Source organism: Oryctolagus cuniculus, chromosome 1 (assembly GCF_051225735.1).
Source record: "Oryctolagus cuniculus isolate XC-2025 breed Fujian yellow rabbit chromosome 1, ASM5122573v1, whole genome shotgun sequence".
Lineage (NCBI taxonomy): Eukaryota > Metazoa > Chordata > Mammalia > Lagomorpha > Leporidae > Oryctolagus > Oryctolagus cuniculus.
In genome coordinates, this window is record NC_142867.1 from 72,430,153 (window position 1) to 72,451,962 (window position 21,810).

General features: G+C 38.1%; 1 long non-coding RNA gene across 1 annotated transcript in view; it reads left to right on the plus strand.

Moving 5' to 3' along the window:
• Positions 1-19,850, plus strand: part of LOC149128464 (uncharacterized) — a 34,037-nt gene extending 14,187 nt beyond the window's left edge. The window contains exon 4 of the long non-coding RNA XR_016212997.1: positions 19,650-19,850. This is a non-coding gene — a long non-coding RNA (uncharacterized LOC149128464). The remainder of the gene's footprint in view (positions 1-19,649) is intronic.
• The last annotated feature ends 1,960 nt before the right edge of the window (positions 19,851-21,810 follow it).

The window sequence follows — 21,810 nt, forward strand, 5'->3', positions numbered from 1 at the left end:
ATTGAGTGAGAACATCCTAAACTTTTATACACATATGAATGAATATATAGTGACCTTCATATTATTATCACGTTTTTATATGTATATGTCATATCATATAAATGTGTACTATTTCTGAAATTATTACATGAAATGTGATGCTTCATTCACTGTCCGAGCTTTGATTTTATAGTACAGAGTATTCAGAGGATGGTAATAATATTAATAATATTCATTCAGTTCTCCACCTCCAGTACTACCTCTTTCCTCAAACCTAACAACTCCTCTTACATGGTCTATTGAAAAAAATAAAAATACTTCACCTATACACACCTTGAATAAGATCATTTTACTTTTGTGTTTGTGTGTTTGCATATGATCAGGGTTTGTTTGAGCTGGTAGGCTGTTTAAACTATGAGTTATTTGACAGGCAATATCACTGCTCCAAAATATAATGTAGAGATTTTTAAGTTGTTGACAAGAGGGAAAACTCCAAACAGCATCAATAGAATTCCTGTTCATAAATGCTTACATTCCCTTGATAAATCACAATGAATTTGCACATGGTATAGTGTGAGAACTGTGTATCCAGATGCCTGGGTGTACACCAGAATGTTGCCACCAAGTTGCTGGATGACTTTGGATAACCCACATGACCACCCAAGTCCCAAATTCTTCATTTGAAAATCAAAATGAATTTTTGTGTGTTGATGAAATGTGGTGCTGAATTACAGTGCTCAGCACATACTTGGCACATAAGTACTCCACACGCGATCTTAGCCAAAAGGCCAAGAAGCGATATAGGTAAGTACTCAAAAAGTACTAGCTGTTACTGCTATATCTAATACTTCACAGATAACATACATGATAAACTATTGAAAGATTATTTAATTCCCTGTTCTCTATTGTGATAATGCTTATAAGGTATTCATAAATCTCAACAATGGACAAGGTATCTCAAGGTCATACATTTAACAATAACTCATTAATATATTTTCCTTTTAGTAAATCATTATCAGAGCAAATCATTAGGTGACCTTTTTTGGTTACAGCAATCCAATAAAACTTACATTAGCCAGCATTTCAGGAACATTAGTCTAATGTGCTTTCAGAGATCACCTTCTGTGAGCAGTATAATAAGTTTGTGTGAAAAGCATAAAGCATGTAATATATAATAAAATTTGGACTTTAATGAACCATTTTGGCAAACTGACTAGTACTATAATTCAATGGTGCACATTCCTTAATTAATGAATTAAAAAAGCTAAGCATATTCCCAAAATGCTGCACTTGATTATTGTTTCACTTATTTTCTACCTTTATTATACATCTCTAATTTGTTTAGTAATATGAAGTGAAACTTATATGACCTTGGTTATGAAAATACTGGGAAATAAGAGAAGCAATTCTTTTGAGGTGGCAAAATTAGCAAGTTGGATAGCTATCAAGGCAGACTATTTCCGGAAATATTATCCATTTTGACTTATATTGATTAATAATTGACGGTGTTTTTCTGAATCATCTCCTTATCAGCTAAACACTATAAAAAAGTATTACTAATTTGTTGGATCACTCTTAGCTAATTATCCACTTTGAAACATTTTAGGGGCATAAGACCAGTAGATCATTTCAAAGAATGACTTTCTCTTTCTTGTTCTATTGCCTGTGAAACTAGTTTCTGCTGATTCATTGTAATTGTGTGTCTCACTCTTCTCCAAGACATTAAGTCCCCCGTGCATGTGTGTATTTTACGTGGCTTTGACTTGGGATGTAGTCAATGAACAGATGCCTACGAAATGAACACATGCCTGAGTGAAGAAAAACAAGTATTTTTTTTTTCATTTGAGTTCAAAAATTTCTCTAGTTTTGTACTATAATTTCCATAGCTATATGCAGACAGGTTAGCCTGATTTATCTCTAAAAGTCTTCTTCTGGGTTAAAATATACTCTTGATAATGTGCTCTAACTTTATGGATTAAGTCCAGAGATGTTAGCAGGTTGGCATATCTTAAAAAGGCCAAGATTCTATCAGTTGTAAGCAGAACCACTTCTTTTCATGATATTAAGAAAGGAAAACAGAGTTGTTAGTATACCCAGGATATGTCTCCATTTCCAAGGCACACTCACATTACAGTAATAAAGAATTTGGGGAAATCATGTCTTATAATTAACACTTCTTTCTTCTTTTAATTTTTTATATTTATATGAATAAGCCTCAAAGTCTTGTTAAAAACAAAATAATGTGAAATGAAAATTGTTGAACACCCTCAATAAGGACAAATTACTTAAAAGGAAGTCATTGAGGACGTTACACATAAATCTCTACTTTCTACATCTTACTCTTAGAGCTACTTCTGGTAAGTTAATGATCAGGTTTTCTAGAAAATTCTTGGAAGATATTGTATTTCTATTGTACTTAAACTTAGCAATCATTAAAAGAACTGTATTTCCTTTCCCTGAAGTTTGTTATAAGGAGCTACAGCACAGACACAATAATTGTGATGATAATTTGAAACTTTTGGCGTTATACGTAGCATATAATGGAAAGGATATAGCTTAGAAAGAAAAGTAGACATCTTAGGTAAATGTATTTGAGTTTATTTATATCTGATGTAAATAATGATATGCATCCTTGTGAACTATCATTGTGTCCTGTTAGCCTTCCATTATTGTTTTCTACAATAAAATACATTTTATAAACATAAATATTTCACAAAATGGTTTATAAGTTATATTTTAAAGCAAATAAAAGAGATACATATACATATTTGAAAGTATGTTATCTTTTGTGTTCTTTGGTTTTCAAGAAATCAACTGATGAATTTTGACAGAAAGCATTAGCAAATTAAATTTGCCTTGTGATTTTAGATCTTAACAAAATGTGATCAGTGACATAATGATACTCCAGCTATTTAAAATATTTTAGAGGTAACTTGGTTCATTTAATTGCGATGCATAAATTTCTAAGCCATTGCTTAATTTTCTTTTACTAAAGTAAGGTATCTTTTAAAGGGAGACATTCTGGTTTCATGTATTTCTTTCTTGAAGTGAATCATATGATTTGATTTCATGCTCTTTATACACAAGCCAGGGTTTGGATTAAGCCTTACTCAGTCCCCATGCTCATTGTAATAAAAAGATACCTGCCACCCTGCAAGTGACATGCTGAAATGAAGCAGATTTGAGGTCCATTAGGAGTGTGGTATTGCTCCGTTATACCTTCCCTATTAGTTGATCACAGTGACTGGCAGCCTTGTAACTAGACACTCAGAACTTTAGTTTGTGATATGGTTTCTCCGAGAAGTACACACTAAATTGTCCAATTGTAAAACATCATTTTTTGCTGGAAAGACTTATCCTCCTGGAACGTTTCACAGTCCTTTGGATGTAGTGTTCCCCTGCCTCCTGTCCTGCTAGTTCATGTTTTTCCAGCAAATATGGAATGGATCCTAGCATTCATTAGTGGTCAGAAATTGAAATATCCACAAGCCATGTTTTTATTAGCATAATAGATGATATTCCCTGGAAATACTTGGAAATGCTCATCTTACTTCACCATGCATCCAGGGACAGTAGATGTTCTCTCCTCTATAGTAAACACATCTAAGACAGTGCATGTCTTCTTGTGGTGTGACCACACTAGTGCTCATCCCCTTTTCTTTATTTTCTTTCCATTTGCAAATAAGTAAGCTCAATAGCCTGGCAATTCCAATCCTGACTGGTTGCCTTGTAGTGCTACTGTGAGAGTGCGAAAGAAAATACATAAAAGGTTGTATAAAGGGGTGTATAACACTGGGTTAAACCAAAGCTTGGGATGCATGAATTCTATATATGAGTGCCAGTTTGAGTTCTGGCTACTTCACTTCTATTTTTTTAATATATTATTTATTCATTTGAGAGATAGAGTTACAGAGAGAGGGACAGAAAAAAAAGGTCTTCCATATGATGGTTCACTCCCCAAATAGCTGCAATAGCCAGAGGTGGGCTGATTCGAAGCCAGGAGCCAGGAGCCTCATCTGGGTCTCCCACGTGGGTGCAGAGGCCCGAGAACTTGGGCCATCCTCCACAATATTCCCAGGCCATAGCAGAGAGCTGCATCAGAAGAGGAGCAGCCAGGACTCAAACTAGTACCCATATGGGATGCTGGTGCCACAGGCAGTGACTTAGCCCACTACACCACCGCTCAGGCCCCCGCTATTTCACTTCTAATCCAGATTTCTGCTGATTCAGCCTGGTAGGCACCAGATCATGGTTCAAGTGCTTGAGCACCTTGTCACCCATGTGGGATACCCAGATGGAGTTCTAGGCTCCAGGCTTCAAACTGGTCCAGCCCTAATTGCTGCAGGCATTTGGAAAAATCTCTTTCTCTCTTTCTCTCTCTCTCTCTCTCTCTCTCTCTCTCTCTCTCCAACCTCCATCATGCTGCTGCTGCTGTGTGTGTGTGTGTGTGTGTGTGTGCATCACTCTGCTTTGTCAAGTAGATGAAAATGAATAATACATAAACGTTAAGAAAAACAGTAGTGTGAAATCTGTCTGATCCAGACGGTATTCTCAGTAACTGCTAACGTCATTATTATTGGTAAGTAGATTTGAGTCAACACCATATTTTTGTGGGCCTTTTAGATTCAAGAGAACAGAATGAGAAAGCCTCCTTTAGACTTTCAAATGCAAGCATTATGTAGTAGCAAACACAGTATGCATATATAGAAGCTTATTAACTGTGAAGTAATATGATAAAAAAAAAAGCTAAACTTTCTAGATTGTATTGCACTGAGGGTACAGGCATCTGTCTCTTCCCCAAACAATAATCCCATTTGTAGTACATAATTGCCCAACTTGGAAAGAAAAATGTTAGGAAAATCCCAAGGGGTTCTTATTCATCTTCACGAGCTATTTCTACAATTGCTACAGAAAATGAATTGTTCATCTGTGTACTATAAATAATTGCATAAATAATGATAGTGCCAAAGAAATGATCAACAGCTATCCATGGACATTTCGCAGCAGTTAATTCCAAATGCAACATGCTTGGAAACTTAAAGAAGTCAGACTTGTTAATTTTCTAGCAAGAAGCTTTAATAGAAAGGATGTAATTCAAACATATGTGAGCAGCCATGCTCCCTGGCACTTGAAATCCCTAAACAGCTGTGAGGAGAGAGCCCGTTGGGAGGATGCATCAGTGCTGGGGGTGGGGGTAGGGAGGAAAGGGGTGAGCAAGAGGAGGCATGGCAGAGGCTTTCCTGGAGATTTCTTCAAGGTGTCTGTCAAAACCCTTTCCAATGCCAAGTTTGTCTATGGGACTCTGGCTAACATTTTCTGAAGACTTTTTTTTATGCTCTAGAAATTTTACATGTGGTTGTCTAATAATCTTCACTAAGTGTGGGACTGGTATTATGATTCCCATTTTGTAAGTCAATAAGCTGACTTAATGAGGTATCAGTGATTTGACTAAGGTGAATAACATGTTCAGGATTCAAATCTCTAACTCTGAAGTGTGTGCTATGTCCATCACTCCACTGCCCTTCAGAGCATGCACACACAGGATAGTCAGAGACCTTTGTGTGAGAAAGTCTCCATACTTACCATCATCCATTCATCCATCACTTTCATTGCAATCCAAAAGGACATGTATTATTTTTGTATTATTTCAAACCATGTAAAATTGGCAAATTGGATCACTTTGACCATCAAGTGACTTCATATAGTTCAAATTAATTCATCCAACAATTGATTTCTATGTTAAAACATGGAATGTGTCTTCTGCTTTCTTACCAACCCCTCAACCTTTTATTATACTATCTGCCCAAAATTATCCTAATATTTTCTTTTTTTTAACTTTTATTTAATGAATATAAATTTCCAAAGTACGACTTATGGATTACAATGGCTTCCCCCACATACCGTCCCTCCCACCCACAACCCTCCCCTTTCCCACTCCCTCTCCCCTTCCATTCACATCAAGATTCATTTTCGATTATCTTAACATACAGAAGATCAGCTTAGTATACATTAAGTAAGTATTTCAACAGTTTGCTCCCACACAGAAACACAAAGTGAAAAATAATAGATGATTTTTTTTAAATGATGATGAAATCAGATCAGACCTATTGTCATGTTTAATCCCAGTGAGAGTCAAGTTGGGAATTGATAATTTCTTTTTTTCTTTTTTTTTTTTTTTTTACAGAAGATCAGTTTAGTATGCATTAAGTAAAGATTTCAACAGTTTGCACCCCCATAGAAACACAAAGTGAAATATATTGTTTGAGTACTCGTTATAGCATTAAATCTCAATGCACAGCACATTAAGGACAGAGATCCTACATGAGGAGCAAGTGCACAGTGACTCCTGTTGTTGACTTTACCAATTGACACTCCTGTCTATGGCATCAGTAATCTCCCTATGCTCCAGTCATGAGTTTCCAAGGCTATGGAAGCCCTCTGAGTTCTCCGACTCTTATCTTGTTTAGACAAGGTCATAGTCAAAGTGGAGGTTCTCTCCTCCCTTCAGAGAAAGGTACCTCCTTCTTTGAAGACCTGTTCTTTCCACTGGGATCTCACTCACAGAGATCTTTTGCCAGAGTGTCTTGGCTTTCCATGCCTGAAATACTCTCATGGGCTTTTCAGCCAGATCCGAATGCCTTTAGGGCTGATTCTGAGGCCAGAGTGCTATTTAGGACATCTGCCATTCTATGAGTCTGCTGAGTATCTCACTTCCCATGTTGGATCACTCTCCCCTTTATTTATTCTATCGGTTAGTGTTAGCAGGTACTAGACTTGTTTATGTGCTCCCTTTGACTCTTAGTCCTTTCATTATGATCAATTGTGAACTGAAATTGATCACTTGGAATAGTGAGATGGCATTGGTACATGCCACCTTGATGGGATTGAATTGGAATCCCCTGGTATGTTTCTAACTCTACCATTTGGGGCAAGTCAGCTTGAGCATGTCCCAAATTATACATCTCTTCCCTCTCTTATTCCCACTCTTATGTTTAACAGGGATCACATTCCCGTTAATTTTCAACACTTAAGAATAACTGTGTGATAATTACAGAATTAAACCAGTCATATTAAGTAGAACAGACAAAAAAACTACTAAGAGGGATAATGTATTAAGTTGTTCATTAACAGTCAGGGCTATGCTGATCAAGTCACCATTTCCCATAGTGTCCATTTCACTTCAACAGGTTTCCTTTTTGGTGTTCAGTCAGTTGTCACCGATCAGGGAGAACATATGGTATTTGTCCCTTTGGGATTGGCTTATTTCACTCAGCATGATGTGTTCCAGATTCCTCCATTTTGTTGCAAATGACTGGATTTCGTTATTTCTTACTGCTTTATAGTATTCTAAGAGTACATATCCCATAATTTCTTTATCCAGTCTACCGTTGATGGGCATTTAGGTTGGTTCCAGGTCTTAGCTATTGTGAATTGAGCTGCAATAAACATTAGGGTGCAGACCGCTTTTTTGTTTGCCAATTTAAATTCCTTTAGGTAAATTCCAAGGAGTGGGATGGCTGGGTCAAACGGTAGGGTTATCTTCAGGTTTCTGAGGAATCTCCAGACTGACTTCCATAGTGGCTTGACCAGTTTGCATTCCCACCAACAGTGGGTTAGTGTTCCTTTTTCCCCACATCCTTGCCAGCATCTGTTGTTGGTAGATTTCTGAATGTGAGCCATTCTAACTGGGGTGAGGTGAAACCTCATTGTGGTTTTGATTTGCATTTCCCTGATTGCTAATGACCTTGAACACTTTTTCATGTGCCTGTTGGCCATTTGGATTTCCACTTTTGAAAGATGTCTATTGAGGTCCTTGGCCCATCTCTTAAGTGGGTTGTTGGTTTTGTTTTTGTGGAGTTTCTTGATCTCTTTGTAGATTCTGGTTTTTAACCCTTTATCTGTTGCATAGTTTGCAAATATTTTTTCCCATTCTGTCGGTTGTCTCTTCACTCTCCTGACTGTTTCTTTTGCAGTACAGAAACTTCTCAATTTGATGCAATCCCAATAGTTGATTTTGGCTTTGACTGCCTGTGCCTCCCGGGTCTTTTCCAGAAATTCTTTGCCTGTGCCAATATCTTGAAGGGTTTCTCCAATGTTCTCTAGTAACTTGATGGTGTCAGGTCGTAGATTTAGGTCTTTAATCCATGTTGAGTGGAGTTTTGTGTAAGGTGAAAGGTAGGGGTCTTGCTTCATGATTCTGCACGTGGAAATCCAATTTTCCCAGCACCATTTATTGAATAGACTGTCCTTGCTCCAGGAATTAGCTTTAGATCCTTGATCAAATATAAGTTGGCTGTAGATGTTTGGGTTGATTTCTGGTGTTTCAATTCTGTTCCCTTGGTCTATCCATCTGTTTCTGTACCAGTACCATGCTGTTTTGATTACAACTGCCCTGTAGTATGTCCTGAAATCTGGTATTGTGATGCCTCCGGCTTTGTTTTTGTTGTACAAGATTGCTTTAGCTATTCGAGGTCTCTTGTGCCTCCATATGAATTTCAGCACCATTTTTTCCAGATTTGAGAAGAAGGTCTTCGGTATCTTGATAGGTATTGCATTGAATCTATAAATTGCTTTTGGGAGAATGGACATTTTGATGATATTGAATCTTCCAATCCATGAGCATGGAAGATTTTTCCATTTCTTGGTATCCTCTTCTATTTCTTTCCTTAAGGTTTTGTAATTTTCATCGTAGAGATTTTAACGTCCTTGGTTAAGTTTATTCCAAGGTATTTGATTGTTTTTGTAGCTATTGTGAATGGGATTGATCTTAGAAGTTCTTCCTCAGCAAGGGCATTGTCTGTGTATACAAAGACTGTTGATTTTTGTGCATTGATTTTATACCCTGCTACTTTGCCAAACTCTTCTATGAGTTCCAATAGTCTTTTAGTAGAGTTCTTTGGGTCCCCTAAATAAAGAATCATGTCATCTGCAAAGAGGGATAGTTTGAGTTCTTCCTTCCCAATTTGTATCCCTTTAATTTCTTTTTCTTGCCTAATAGCTCTGGCTAGAACCTCCAGAACTATATTGAATAGCAGTGGTGAGAGTGGACATCCCTGTCTGGTCCCAGATCTCAGTGGAAATGCTTCCAACTTTTCCCCATTCAATAGGATGTTGGCTGTGGGTTTTTCATAGATTGCTTTGATTGTATTGAGGAATGTTCCTTCCAAACCCAGTTTGCTTAGAGTTTTCATCATGAACGGGTGTTGTATTTTATCAAATGCTTTCTCAGCGTCTATTGAGATAATCATATGGTTTTTCTTCTGCAGTCTGTTAATGTGGTGTATCACATTGATTGTCTTGCGCACATTAAACCATCCCTGCATACCAGGGATAAATCCCACTTGGTCTGGGTGGATGATCTTTCTGATGTGTTGTTGCATTCTATTGGCGAGAATTTTATTGATTTTAGAGGCAGGAAGATGGAAAGACAGACAGATTCACAGATGGAGACAGAGAGCATTTTCATCCACTGGTCCACTCACCAAATACCTGCAATAGTCAAGACTGGTCCATACTGATACCAGGAACCAGGAACACAAGTGAGGAGTCCTCTGTAGGTGGCAGCATCCCAATTACCTGGGTCATCATCTGCTGCCTCCCAGGATGCACATTTAATAGGAAGCAGGATGGAAAGCAGAAGTGGGAATGAAACCGAGGTACTTCGATACATGATGTGAGCATCCCAAATAGTGTCTTCACTGCTGTGACAAATGCCATCCCCAGTCTTTTTATTTTTCTTTTATCAAAGCCATTGATTGCCTAAAATGTCCTAATGTTCTGTACAGAGAAGTCGTCAAGGACATTAACTGCTTTAAAGTAAAATGTCTGTGCATTGAAAAATAGTTAATGGTAATTATATATTTATGTATTTTCTTACTCATAAAGTGTTTATATGCCAAGGCAAAGTGCTAAGTAGTTAGAACAAAACAATTCCCACTTTATTCTGCTATGGATATTCAAGGAAGGCCCCATCTCTGGCAGTGAATATTAAACCTGGCTTGGCATCAGGGCCTGTAGGGATGTTTGTAAAAGCACAGCTTTCCAGGTCCTTCATTGAATTAGGATCTTTGGAATACAATATACTGATATTTTAAATGGCTTTAAAATTGATTTTGGCAATGATGTAGAGGATTTGTAGTGTGTCAACTTATCTAAATCAGAACTGCATTTCCAGAATTCCCTTCTATGTATGATTCCTGCTTAGGTTAGTCAAATACTTTGTATAAGGATGAGAATACAGCAGTGAAGCAGCAGACATCTTAACAGGTCAGCGCAGAGCCCAGGATCCTGGTGCACCTGACACACCTGGGACCTGTAGGACCTGTAACTCAGCAGGCTCACTTTAGTGTTGTGAGCCAACAGTTGCGCCTACAGAATCTCAATTTTCTGCTGAATTTCCTCCTTCAGTACCATGTTCTCATCAGCCGGGTGCATTTATTTATTTATTTATTTTTATATTATTTTTGCTGTGATAAAAGTTACCAGCCAGCTTCTTTTGAAGAATATCCTCAATATTAGAACTTAGGAAACAGTGAGATATTCAGAGGGTCCAGTTCAACCTTGACATTCCCAGTGGTTCTAACTACTGGCACTTCATGTGCATATTCTATGTTCCATTGCCTTCCTTACTGACTTTAAGTCTCAACACTAGCCACGACTTTGCATGAGTTGTGTAACCAGCTTTCACAAGTGCACAGTGTTAAATCCCTATAATAAATCCTTATATTTGTATATACATGCATGTGTACACGTGTAGATAAGTATCCACGGTAAGTATACATACATGGATATAGATATTGGTGAATGTATATCCATATATATATATTTATATATATGCACAAAAAATCCATCTAACCGTTCACCCATAAAGCCAAAAGCATTTTCGTAATTCTGCTTTTGTAATTTAACCTTCAATGATATATAATTTGTTACTGTAAGTAATTTCAGAAAAACAGATCTTTAATGATGTGTTCTCTGAATTTGTTTTATGTTTTCTGAAGTCATTTCTCTGATCTGATTAAAGACATCAATATCCTTTACAGCAGTAAGTAGGACACCAAATGCTAATCCTAGATACTAATACTAGTGACAAAAGAGTTATTTTTAAAAAATACCTGATATTCTTCAGTAATAAATTAATCGTACTAAAGATTATGTGCCCTGAATATTTGTATGACTAAGTAATTGTTGCCATAAACATTTTATTAAAAGTATTTTACTGGGGCTAGCGCTATGACATAGCAGGGAGAGCCACCTGCCTCCTATGGTGCTGGCATCCCATATGGGCACCAGTTTGAGTCCTGGCTGCTCCACTTCCTATCCAGCTCTCTGCTATGGCCTGGGAAAGAAGTGGAAGATGGCTCAAGTGCTTGGGCCTCTGCACCTGCATGGGAGACACGGAGGAAGCTCCTGTCTCTGGATCGGCATAGCTCCAGCCATTGCGGCCAATCAGGGAGTGAACCAGCAAATAGAAAACCTCTCTCTCTCTCTCTCCTCTCTCCTCTCTATGTAACTCTGACTTCCAAATAACTAAATAAATAAATCTTTTCAAAAAAATATTTTAGGGGCTGGCACTGTGGCATAGCAGGTAAAGCCGCCGCCTTCAGTGCCGGCATTCCATATGGGCACCAGTTCGAATCCCGGCTGCTCCACATCCGATCCAGCTCTCTGCTAGGGCCTAGGAAAGCAGTAGAAGATGGTCCAAGTCCTTGGGACCCTGGGCACCTGCACCTGCGTGGGAAACCCAGCGGAGGCTCCTGGCTCCTGGCTTAGGATTGGCGCAGCTCAGGCCGTTACAGCCTACTGGGGAGTGAATCAGCGGATGGAAGACTCTGTCTCTGTCTCTCTCCTTCTCTCTCTGTGTAACTCTGACTTTCAAGTAAATAAATAAATCTTTAAAAAGAAGTATTTTACTGTGTGAATTATTGCCTCCAAATGCTTTGGAGAACTTGGAAGAAAATTAACTAAAAGCTTGAAATTCCCCCAGATCTGGAAATTTAAGTTGAGATAGACTTATTCAACAGATAATTTCCCCATTCATTATCTGATCTGTAAAATGAGATTTCTTAAGATAGAGGCAGGCAAAAGGAGAATCTAGAACTTCCTCTAACTTCAAAACAGTAAATCAAAAGCAACATCCTAGTTTTGGATGAAAGAACTAAATCAGTGAGCCAGCACGGGAACCTTGAGAGATGCAGGTGTTGCAATTCCTCTTCCATCCTATTTCAACATTTCAACACATCTTTGTGGCTGGTGGAGAAGAAAGAAGGACCTTAGAGTACAACAGTGGCTTATCACAAAATTGACCTCATGATGACTCCAACTGCAGTCCTCATTTGCTTTTTTTCCAGTGCGATTTCATTGTTTGAGCAAATCAAGGCAACCTATTCCACCTAATATTCAGATTCTGATTTTTACATTCTTCCTTGTATGATTTCTTCCTCTCTGTATTCATTATTGAATATCATCAAAAGTAGTTTGCGTCCAGGTGGAAAGACCAGAAATGCAGGGATAATTAAAAAATTTATGGAAATGTATGCTTTGAAAAAAGAAAAAAAAAGCTTTGCTTGGGTTTAATTTTTTTAGTCATAATAACCTCATATTTTCATTCCATTTTTTCCAGAATTTTGTACCCTCAGACATTTTCACTGTTCTTCTCCAGGACTGCATCTACTCACCATCCTGTTCCATAATCTAGTCCCCAGGGATCTTGATAATTTCTCCAATGCATAGAATAACATGTTCTTTTATTATATAGATGATATCATTATGATTAGATTTAGAGAACAGAACATTGTTATTACTACACATACATAATTAAAGCATGTATGCCAGAGAGTGAGGGAAAAACCCACAAAAAATCAATAACCTGACAGCTAGGTAATATTTCTAGGAGTCCAGAGGTCTCATGGCAGGGACAGGTTCTTAGGTAAAAGAAGAACTGTGGCACTTGAACCTCCTGCCATTAAGAAAACAGCATAATGCCTAATGTATTTCTTTTGACTTTGCAGGCAATATAAAATCATACAAGCTGCTTTGATTCATTTACTGAATAACACAAAAGTAATAAAAATAGATATCCTATTAGTTTTGGGTGGGTCCCAGAACAAGAAAACTCTGCTAAGCTCCAGGTTGCTGTGCAAGATCTTCTGCTACTTGGGCTATATGACCAGCAGATCCAGTGGTGCTTGTAGTGTTCATAGAAGATAGGAATACTACATAAATCATTTTCCCAGCCCCAAGCATGCATATATCCTTAGAATCTGGAGCAAAGTTATCCCACCCTTTGCAGATAACCAATATACTTTTATTACCAGTACCCCTACTGGGACTGGAACTTCACATAGCCTCAATGTTTGCTAATGACCCTCTATGTTACCACATAATCTGAGTCGACTATCATGAAATGTGAATTATCTGATACATCAATCCATAAATTGGGAATATAAAGCATTCTGTCATCAAATGCAATTTTCATGAAGAAGACTGGGATTTAGCACATTCTAAATGTGCATATGAATTATAGGAGCAAGTGGCACAGATGCACATGTCCTGTTCTCCTGTTTTGTTACCTCCTCTTGCCTGACCGTTATGTATCTATGACTTCATGAGGAGTTCTCTGTGGTCAGTTGGTTAAGGGATAAAAATAAGGCAAGCCAGGTTTACAAATGGTTTTGAGAAAAAATATGATGTCACTACCTGAAAGCATAAGGCTATACTATTATTGCTCTGTAGCCAAATAATAAACCCATTCTGGGAAGCTCTGAAAGATAGTGGTGAACAAAACTTCTTCCAGTGAACACAAATTCCAGTAGCATCCGGATTTTTCATTTTGCTAGAGGTACATACATTCACTGAAACATGAGCAGCAGCTAGTGGTTTGGCTCAATGCTCTGGAGCCTTACAAAGGGACATAGTTAGAAGATCGGTGTTAAGGAAGAACATGGATGTGGACAGATTTCTCTGAATGGATCTAGAATACAAAAATACATATTTCTCATATGAATGTTCAACAAGGGAAAGTCTAGGGTGAATGTTCTTGATAACTAGGTGGACAGTAGACCTGAAATAATGTGTCATATTCTTTATCCAGCTATTCCAAATGTTTTCCCCATAGGTTAATGACCAAAAGTGGTCATGGCAGAAAAATAGAGGTTTTGTATGGTCTCAGTAAAATGAACTTCCAGTCACCAATGCTGATCTTTAATAGATACCTCTTGTTGAATAGTCAACATCAAAGACCAAAACTGAGCACCCATCCTCCATCTGTCATCATGCTCTGAGAATCAGCTAGCTGGTGGCAAGATGATTGGATAAGACCAAAAGGAAAGAGGAAATACATTATTCTCATTGGAAGACAGCTATGTTGAATACAAATTTAACTTCCCTAGCGGCAGCTGTTTTAAATAATCATCTACTGACTAAGACAATGCCAATCGCTCTTCAGACTATTGCACACAGTGTTACTATGTTCTATGAGATTTAATGTAGTTAAATAGGTTGTGTTGCAGACAGAGAGAGGAAGAGATATTCTTCCATTTGCTGATTCTCTTCCCAAATGGCTGCAATAGCTGGAGCAGGGCCAGACTGAATCCAAGAGCCAGGAGCCTCTTCTGGGTCTCTCACATGGGCACAATATTACTCTTGACCATGGAATTCATTTTGCAGTGAACAAAGTGTGGCAACTGGATCATTCTCATTGGATTCATATGACTCCATATGATCTTAAGCCAGCTGATCTGATACAATAGATAAATTAGAAAACTTATTATAGACATGAGCCAATCCCTGGGTAATATCTTCCAGGATGTTCCATATTCTCTAAATCAATGACTGAATTCTCACCTTTGAGAAATTTTAATGGAAGCACAAATAGAGCTTGTGATCTTAGATGCTAAGAGAATATAGGAATGCTGGTTTATGTTTCCAAGGAGTCAATGAATTATGTTCTGCATTCCCAGCCATCAAGTCAGATATAGGAATACATTGGAGAATCTGAATTATCATGTATAGAGAGTTGATTTTCCCTGTTCCTAAAAGCAAAACACAATAAAAGTATTGTGTTGAATAATCGTTCCTATACTTTAGAAGAATAATTCTTCTTATATGTAATTATTAAAAGGAAAACCCCCTTAGAATTATAGTATTTGCTTTTGTTAATATTTAATGATGTAACGCTCTCAAATGCATTATAAAGAAAAATTCACCAATTCACATTGCCATCCAAAATCTTTATAAACATAACAGGTAAAAATGTTTCACAGCCTCAATTCCCATGCTGTTCCGTTACTTAAATAATTCAAAGAAACTCACTGATCTCTAAAAGGAAGGAAAAGGGAAGAGGAAATATGCGTAGATCACTTCAGTCCATATGTAATCTGCCTTGTGTCCATTATTATAATTACTGATTAATAACTCCATGGACCTAACATAACTGCATTGTTCTGTAGCTGTCTTCTCTAAATCTGGGCAAGTGGAGGATGAAGCCAGAGAATGGAAGCAAGGATTCCAACTTGTTCTGGCTTTGTGAAAGACCTGGGTCAGAGGTGGAACGTGGTTTACAATTATGTTACAGGAGTACATTAAAAACTCTTGAAACTTTGTTTCACTTGATAAACTATTTGTCTTAATAATTATCCAGTGTAGACAAATGCCCTAAATCCTACCTGTCCATGCCTATGACAAATTATTACCAGAAGTAGTAGATATGAGAACCCTTTAAGGATGAATTATTTGGAAATGGTAAAATTACTATGGAATGAGAACACACAACTTATTTTTTAACATTTTTTTGCAACCATACTAAAACACATTGCAAGAAATAGGCTGACACCTGAATCCTGCCACCTTTAAGGTGGGGTCATTAGTCCAAATGCTCAATTTCTGTAAATCTCAGTTTTCTGATGTGTAGCATGACATAAAATGCTAATCTCTTGCAATGTATCTATAAGAACTGCATGAGGAATACAGTAAAGTCTGCACTTTATAACACTGGCACATAGTAAGTATTCAATAAATGGTAACTTAATTTTTGTATAAGACATCCTAATTTACAAATTAAACACTTCTATGATTTGTTATATTTTGAACAGCAAAAAAAGGCCACTAATTATACACCAACATTTTTTATCCTGTAAACGAAAATAGAAGTGACAAATAGCTGTTAGTAACTGTGCAGATAAGGCTGACAAATTCTTCAGAATAATTTCTGCCTGTTTCTTTCCATGTTGAAAACAAAGGTAATCTGTTTTCCAAGTGTTTTGCCACCTTTCCCGAGCACCCATCTTTAACAATGCTTTATTTACTTGTTTCTAATGAATTCCTGCTGCTTTTTTCATCAAACTGTCTCATCTGGAACAGAACATCTGTACTGCAGGCCCTAATTAAGGCTAACTAAAGTAGCTCTTGCTTTTTCGCTTAATCCAATCTGCCAGCAATCAAGAGAAATGACCTGCAGTGGCAGGCTGGCCTCACTCAGGCTGCCTTGCAGAAGTGGGGCAGAGTGCCCACGTCAAGCAGGAGCCCAAAATGATGCCAGATGAAAATGAAAATGACAGATTCTCTCACATGAAAAACGATGTCCCTTAATAGCTAAGGGACACAGAAAGCCTGGGAACACCAGAGAAAATATATGTAGGGAAAATAGTGCCCTCTGAAAGCAAGAAAATGTGTAACTTCCTGTTCTATAATTTCCCCCTTTTAGCCCTCTGTTCTGATCGAAATGAAATGAAACTTGAGTGAAATTATTTAATTTTGCCCTGCTTTCACTACAAAATGGGTTAAGATGGTTAATTAATATGCCTTTTCTAACCCTTACTTCAGCTTTAAGAAATTTTATTTTAAGCCGTTGCAATGGCTTTCTCTGGAGATATTGTTTTTCTGGTTAATGAATACTCTATTCAGTTGTACATTTTTCAGAATCAACTCTGAGACTGCACCACTTAACTTCACTCAAACCCAACATTGAGGAGCAGGCATTTGGTCTATCACTTAAGACACTGGTTAGCAAATCTGTGTTCCACCTTGCAATATCTGGGTGCAATGCTTGACTCTGATCCTGACTCCAGTTTCATGCTGATACAGATGCTGGGAGGCATTGGTGAAGACTCAAGTAATTGGTTTCCTGATTTCCACATAGGCGATCTAGACTGAGATTCCAACTCCCAACTTTGGCCCAAAACATTGCAGGCATTTGGGAAGAGAAGGAGCAGAACTCATTCACCCTTACTCTCTCTCTCTCTCTCTCTCTCTCTCTGAATGTTTAAAAAATAAACAATAACCATTATATGTTTATCCTCCCTTGGCAAATCTGTACAACGGCACCTGCCAAGCCAATGCTACAGGAGTGAGTGGCAATGAGAGTGATGAAAGTTCCTGATATTTTCTACTTCTCCAGAGGCATGTCTGCATCCTTATTTTTTGCCACACTGTTTTTTTCTTAAGTGGTTTTTGTTTCACTTTTCTTCCCTAAAATAAGAAGAATTTCTAGTGTCAAAGCGACATGGTTTTCTTGTAGTGGAGGAAAAGAGGATGGGCATTGGATCCAGACAAGGCTTGGATTCACTTCTGGCTGCTCTTATTCTTATCTGTGTCATCCTCAGCAAGTGCCAATTTCTCATTTTCTGTGCTATCACCTGGTTGTTTACTTTGTTTGAAGATAGCATTATGTAACACTGTAGGGTGGTTCATGGATTACGTGATATAATAAGTATAAAGTATTTATAATGCCTGGTATACGTGTCTGGCATGTACCATTTCATTTTGCTTCATTTGTGTCAAATTATATTTAGTATAATGATATGGAAATTATCTCATTCCAGTGTGTACCAATTTTACAAACACATAATCTCTTAAAGGTTGGGGCAAAAATCCCCAATTCTGATCACATTTCCACGACCCTGAGTTCTAGCAGGCTTAGTCTCTGCTGCTCCTTCAAAGACTTCATATCTACTTCCACGGTGGTTTATTTTTTCTTGCTGAAGTATAAAAAGACACGGTCATGAGACTTTTGAACAATGCTGGAGCATATTTCTTTGAAGTCAGACAAATTCCAAAGTCACTGTAGGTCTTTGAGAAGCTTTCTTTTGTGCGTAAATTTCACATTCCCTGGCATTGTACAAAAGCCTTTACATTATCTGGTTTCAACAAGCATCCTCTGCTCACCTTTAGCCAGTCCTCACCACTCTGAGCCACTTGTATCAACCACAGGCTTTTGGGCTTCACAGTTGCACTTGTTTTTCCCTCACATAAAACATCTTTCCCACTCTGTTTCTTTATAGTTTGCTCATTTAGCAAGACTCAGATTGAGGCTCTGGTGCCATAGCATGGTAGGTTAAGCCTCCGACTGCAGTACCAGCATCGCCTATGGGCACCAGTTCATATCCCCACTGCTCCACTTCCAGCAAAGCTCCGTAATGGCCTGTGAAGCCATGGAAGATGGCTCCCATGAAGGAGACCCAGAAGAAGCTCCTGGCTCCTGGCTCCTGGCTTTGGATCGACCCAGCTGCAGTCATTGTGGCCATTTGGGATGGGAGACCTCTTTCTCTCTCTCTCTCTCTCTCACTCTCTCTCTCCCTCTCTCTGTCTTCAATTCTGTCTCTCAAATAAATAAAATAAATCTTAAGAAAAAAGACTCAAACTGAAAAGTCCAACCTCAGTGATACCTCTCCTCATTGGTTCAGGTTCTAAGGGCATTCTTGCTCTGTTTTCTCAGGACTCATTCCTGCTTACAACCATATATGCCAGAGAGCAAATACTCAGCATCCACATCTTAAATGACCTAATGAAATTAAGTACTTAATTAGTTAATGTAATATAACTTGTTTGTTTATTTTTATCCATTAGAAACTCCTTGAAACAAAAGATGGCTTTTTAGCTTAGCACCAAGCCAATCACATGGTGAGAAGTCAATGCCCACGTATTGAGCAAAGCAAACAGATAGCTACTAGATGGATATTTAAATTCCTCTTATACACAATTGTATTTTAGTGAACTTGAAAAGAGCAAGGCTAATGTACAAATGAATTGTGTTACCTTTATCAGAAAAATAATTTTATTAACAATACTTTTTAAAATATGTTCAGGTAATGTGCTAAGAACTCTGTGTGCATGACCTTATATGATCATTATTACAGCTCTGTAAGATAACTACTATTGCTATTACTATCTTGAAGGTAATGGAATTGAATATGAAAGAAGTCAGTGAGTTGTCAAATGCTGCACCTCCAGAGAGTAGGAACTGGGCCTGAAAACACAGGTCTTTGTGAAGTAAGGGCCAACGTTGTCAAACACCTGCTAGGCTGTGACCACCACTATTGTAGATGGTACCTTTCCAGATTGTCACTAATACCCTAATATTAATGCTATAACAGTGATTCGCTGGCATCATAGAGAAATAGATAACAAACTGTTGAAATCTTTACTTAGTATATACTAAGTTGATCTTCTGTATATAAAGATAACAAAATGAATCGTGATAAAGAATGGGATGGGAGAGGGAGTGGGAGATGGGATGGTTGCAGGTGAGAGGGTGGTTATGTGGGAAAAAACTGGTATAATCCAAAAGCTGTAGAGGCCAGCATTGTGGCGCAGTGGGTTAACGCCCTGGCCTGAAGCACTGGCATCCCATATGGACACCAATTCTAGTCCCGGTTGCTCCTCTTCTGTTCCAGCTCTCTGCTATGGCCTGGGAAAGCATTAGAAGATGGCCCAACTCCTTGGGCCCCTGCACCCACACAGGCGACCTGGAAGAATCTCCTGGCTCCTGGCTTCAGATCAGCGCAGCTCCAGCCGTTGCAGCCAGTTGGGGAGTGAACCATCGGATGGAAGATTTCTCTCTCTCTCTCTCTCTCTTTGCTTCTCCTCTCTCTGTGTAACTCTGACTTTCAAATAAATAAATAAATCTTTAAAAAAAACAAAAGCTGTACTTTTGAAATTTATATTTATTAAATAAAGGTTTTCTAAAAAAATTGATTCATGGGGGAATGTCAAACTTCATGGGACTTGAATGTACAAACTGGAATTTGATTAACACAACAAACATCTGGTAGGGTGCACATGAATTCAAGGTACCTTGGTTGCAGAGTGGTCAAACACATATGACCAATGAGGATGCCATGTGCTGTGCTAGATGATTGGAACAGAGTGTAACTACTATCATCATCAGGGTATTTTTATGGTATGGGGTATTAATTTCAATTTCATTGATTAGGAGATGTAATTTTTAAAGATTTATTTATTTATTTATTTGAAAGGCAAAGTCAGAGAGAGAGAGAGAGAGAGAAAGAGAGAAAGTCTTCCATCCGCTGGTTCACTCCCCAACTGGCCACAATGGTCGGGGCTGTGCCAATGTGAAGCCAGGTGCAAAGAGCTTCCTCCAGGTCTCCTACGTGGGTGCAGGGGCCCAAGGATTTAGGCCATCTTCTACTGCTTCCCCAGGCCATAGCAGAGAAACGGATTGGAAGTGGAACAGCCAGGACTTGAACCAGCACTCATAAGGGATCCTGGCACTGTAAGCGGGCAGCTTTACCCGCTACGCCACTGTACTGGCTCCTAGGAAATGTATTTGTGGCAAGATATTTCTTTTAAAAATTAAATTTTATTTTTCTCATTGGATACAAATAAGAAAGGTAAAGTTATTTCTTGTCATTTCTCCTTTTACCCCAATGGGTCTCTGAACTCAATTATCAGGGTGAGAGTGGACTAGAAATTAGTATCTTTGTGTTCTATAGGTTGCTCTAAAGCCATTATTTCTGTGTCCCTCATGCTTCAAGCTTTTGCTTAGCTGGATATGGTAACCAGCCATTTGGAGAGAGGGTTGCCTCCCCATAAAGTGAGAATGCTTACTGCTAAGATTTCCCAAAGGGACTCTTTGGGCCTCACTGGTGCATAGCACTCAGGGAAAGAGGAAAATTGAAGCAAATTGATTCCATGAATGGCTTTAAAGGCTGGGACTCAGACGATATTCTTGAATCCAGCATGTAGAAAATAGAACAACACATTTTTTGATGACTTATAGGAGGCAGGGAGTTCAAATAATGGCATTTATGATGAACTTTAAATTAATCGGTGCCTCTTCATTTTATCAGGACTCTGAGAGGACAGGGTCATCTTCAATCCCAGGAAAAGATCTCTTGATTCTTCCCTTATTCTTGAAGAAGTAGGGTCAAATTTCTAGGAAAACCTAAAATATGGAAATTACTCTTTTTTTCTAAAATTACATATAGGAGACAAAATTTAAAAATGGTTAACTACTTTTATTTGATTACCTTGGTACATATTTATGGTGATTACACTAATTTAACAAAATGACATTGATCACCCAAATATTCTATGCATTTTGCAAGGCACAAGGAGTTAGATAATAACAAAGATATAGGTCCTGATTTTAAATTGCCCGTGGTACTGGAAAGACAAAATGTAACTGGCAAACCTAATGCAGTTCAGAATAATCAAGGCAACAGAAACCAGAAGCACCAATTAAAAAGACCATACTGGAAGGAGTGCTGATCTGATTGTTGAAAATGAGGGAAAGATTCCTGGGGAAAAATAGAAGAGCAAAGCAGAGGTCTAAATGACAATGAGAAGTTGAGACTGTCAGCAAAGTTTGAGGCATGTGAGTTCAGGGTTATTAGCACCTTGCACATCTAGCAAATGGCAGAGTTGAAATCCAGAGCCTATGCTGTTTCCACTAATGTACACTGCTAGGAGAAAGCCTTTGTCAAATGAAAATAGAAATGGATCAACAAAACCAAAGACAAAGAAAAGTAGATTTCAACTATTATGACCAACATAGAATTGTGTAGGCACCATCTGAAGCCCAATCTTCAGAAA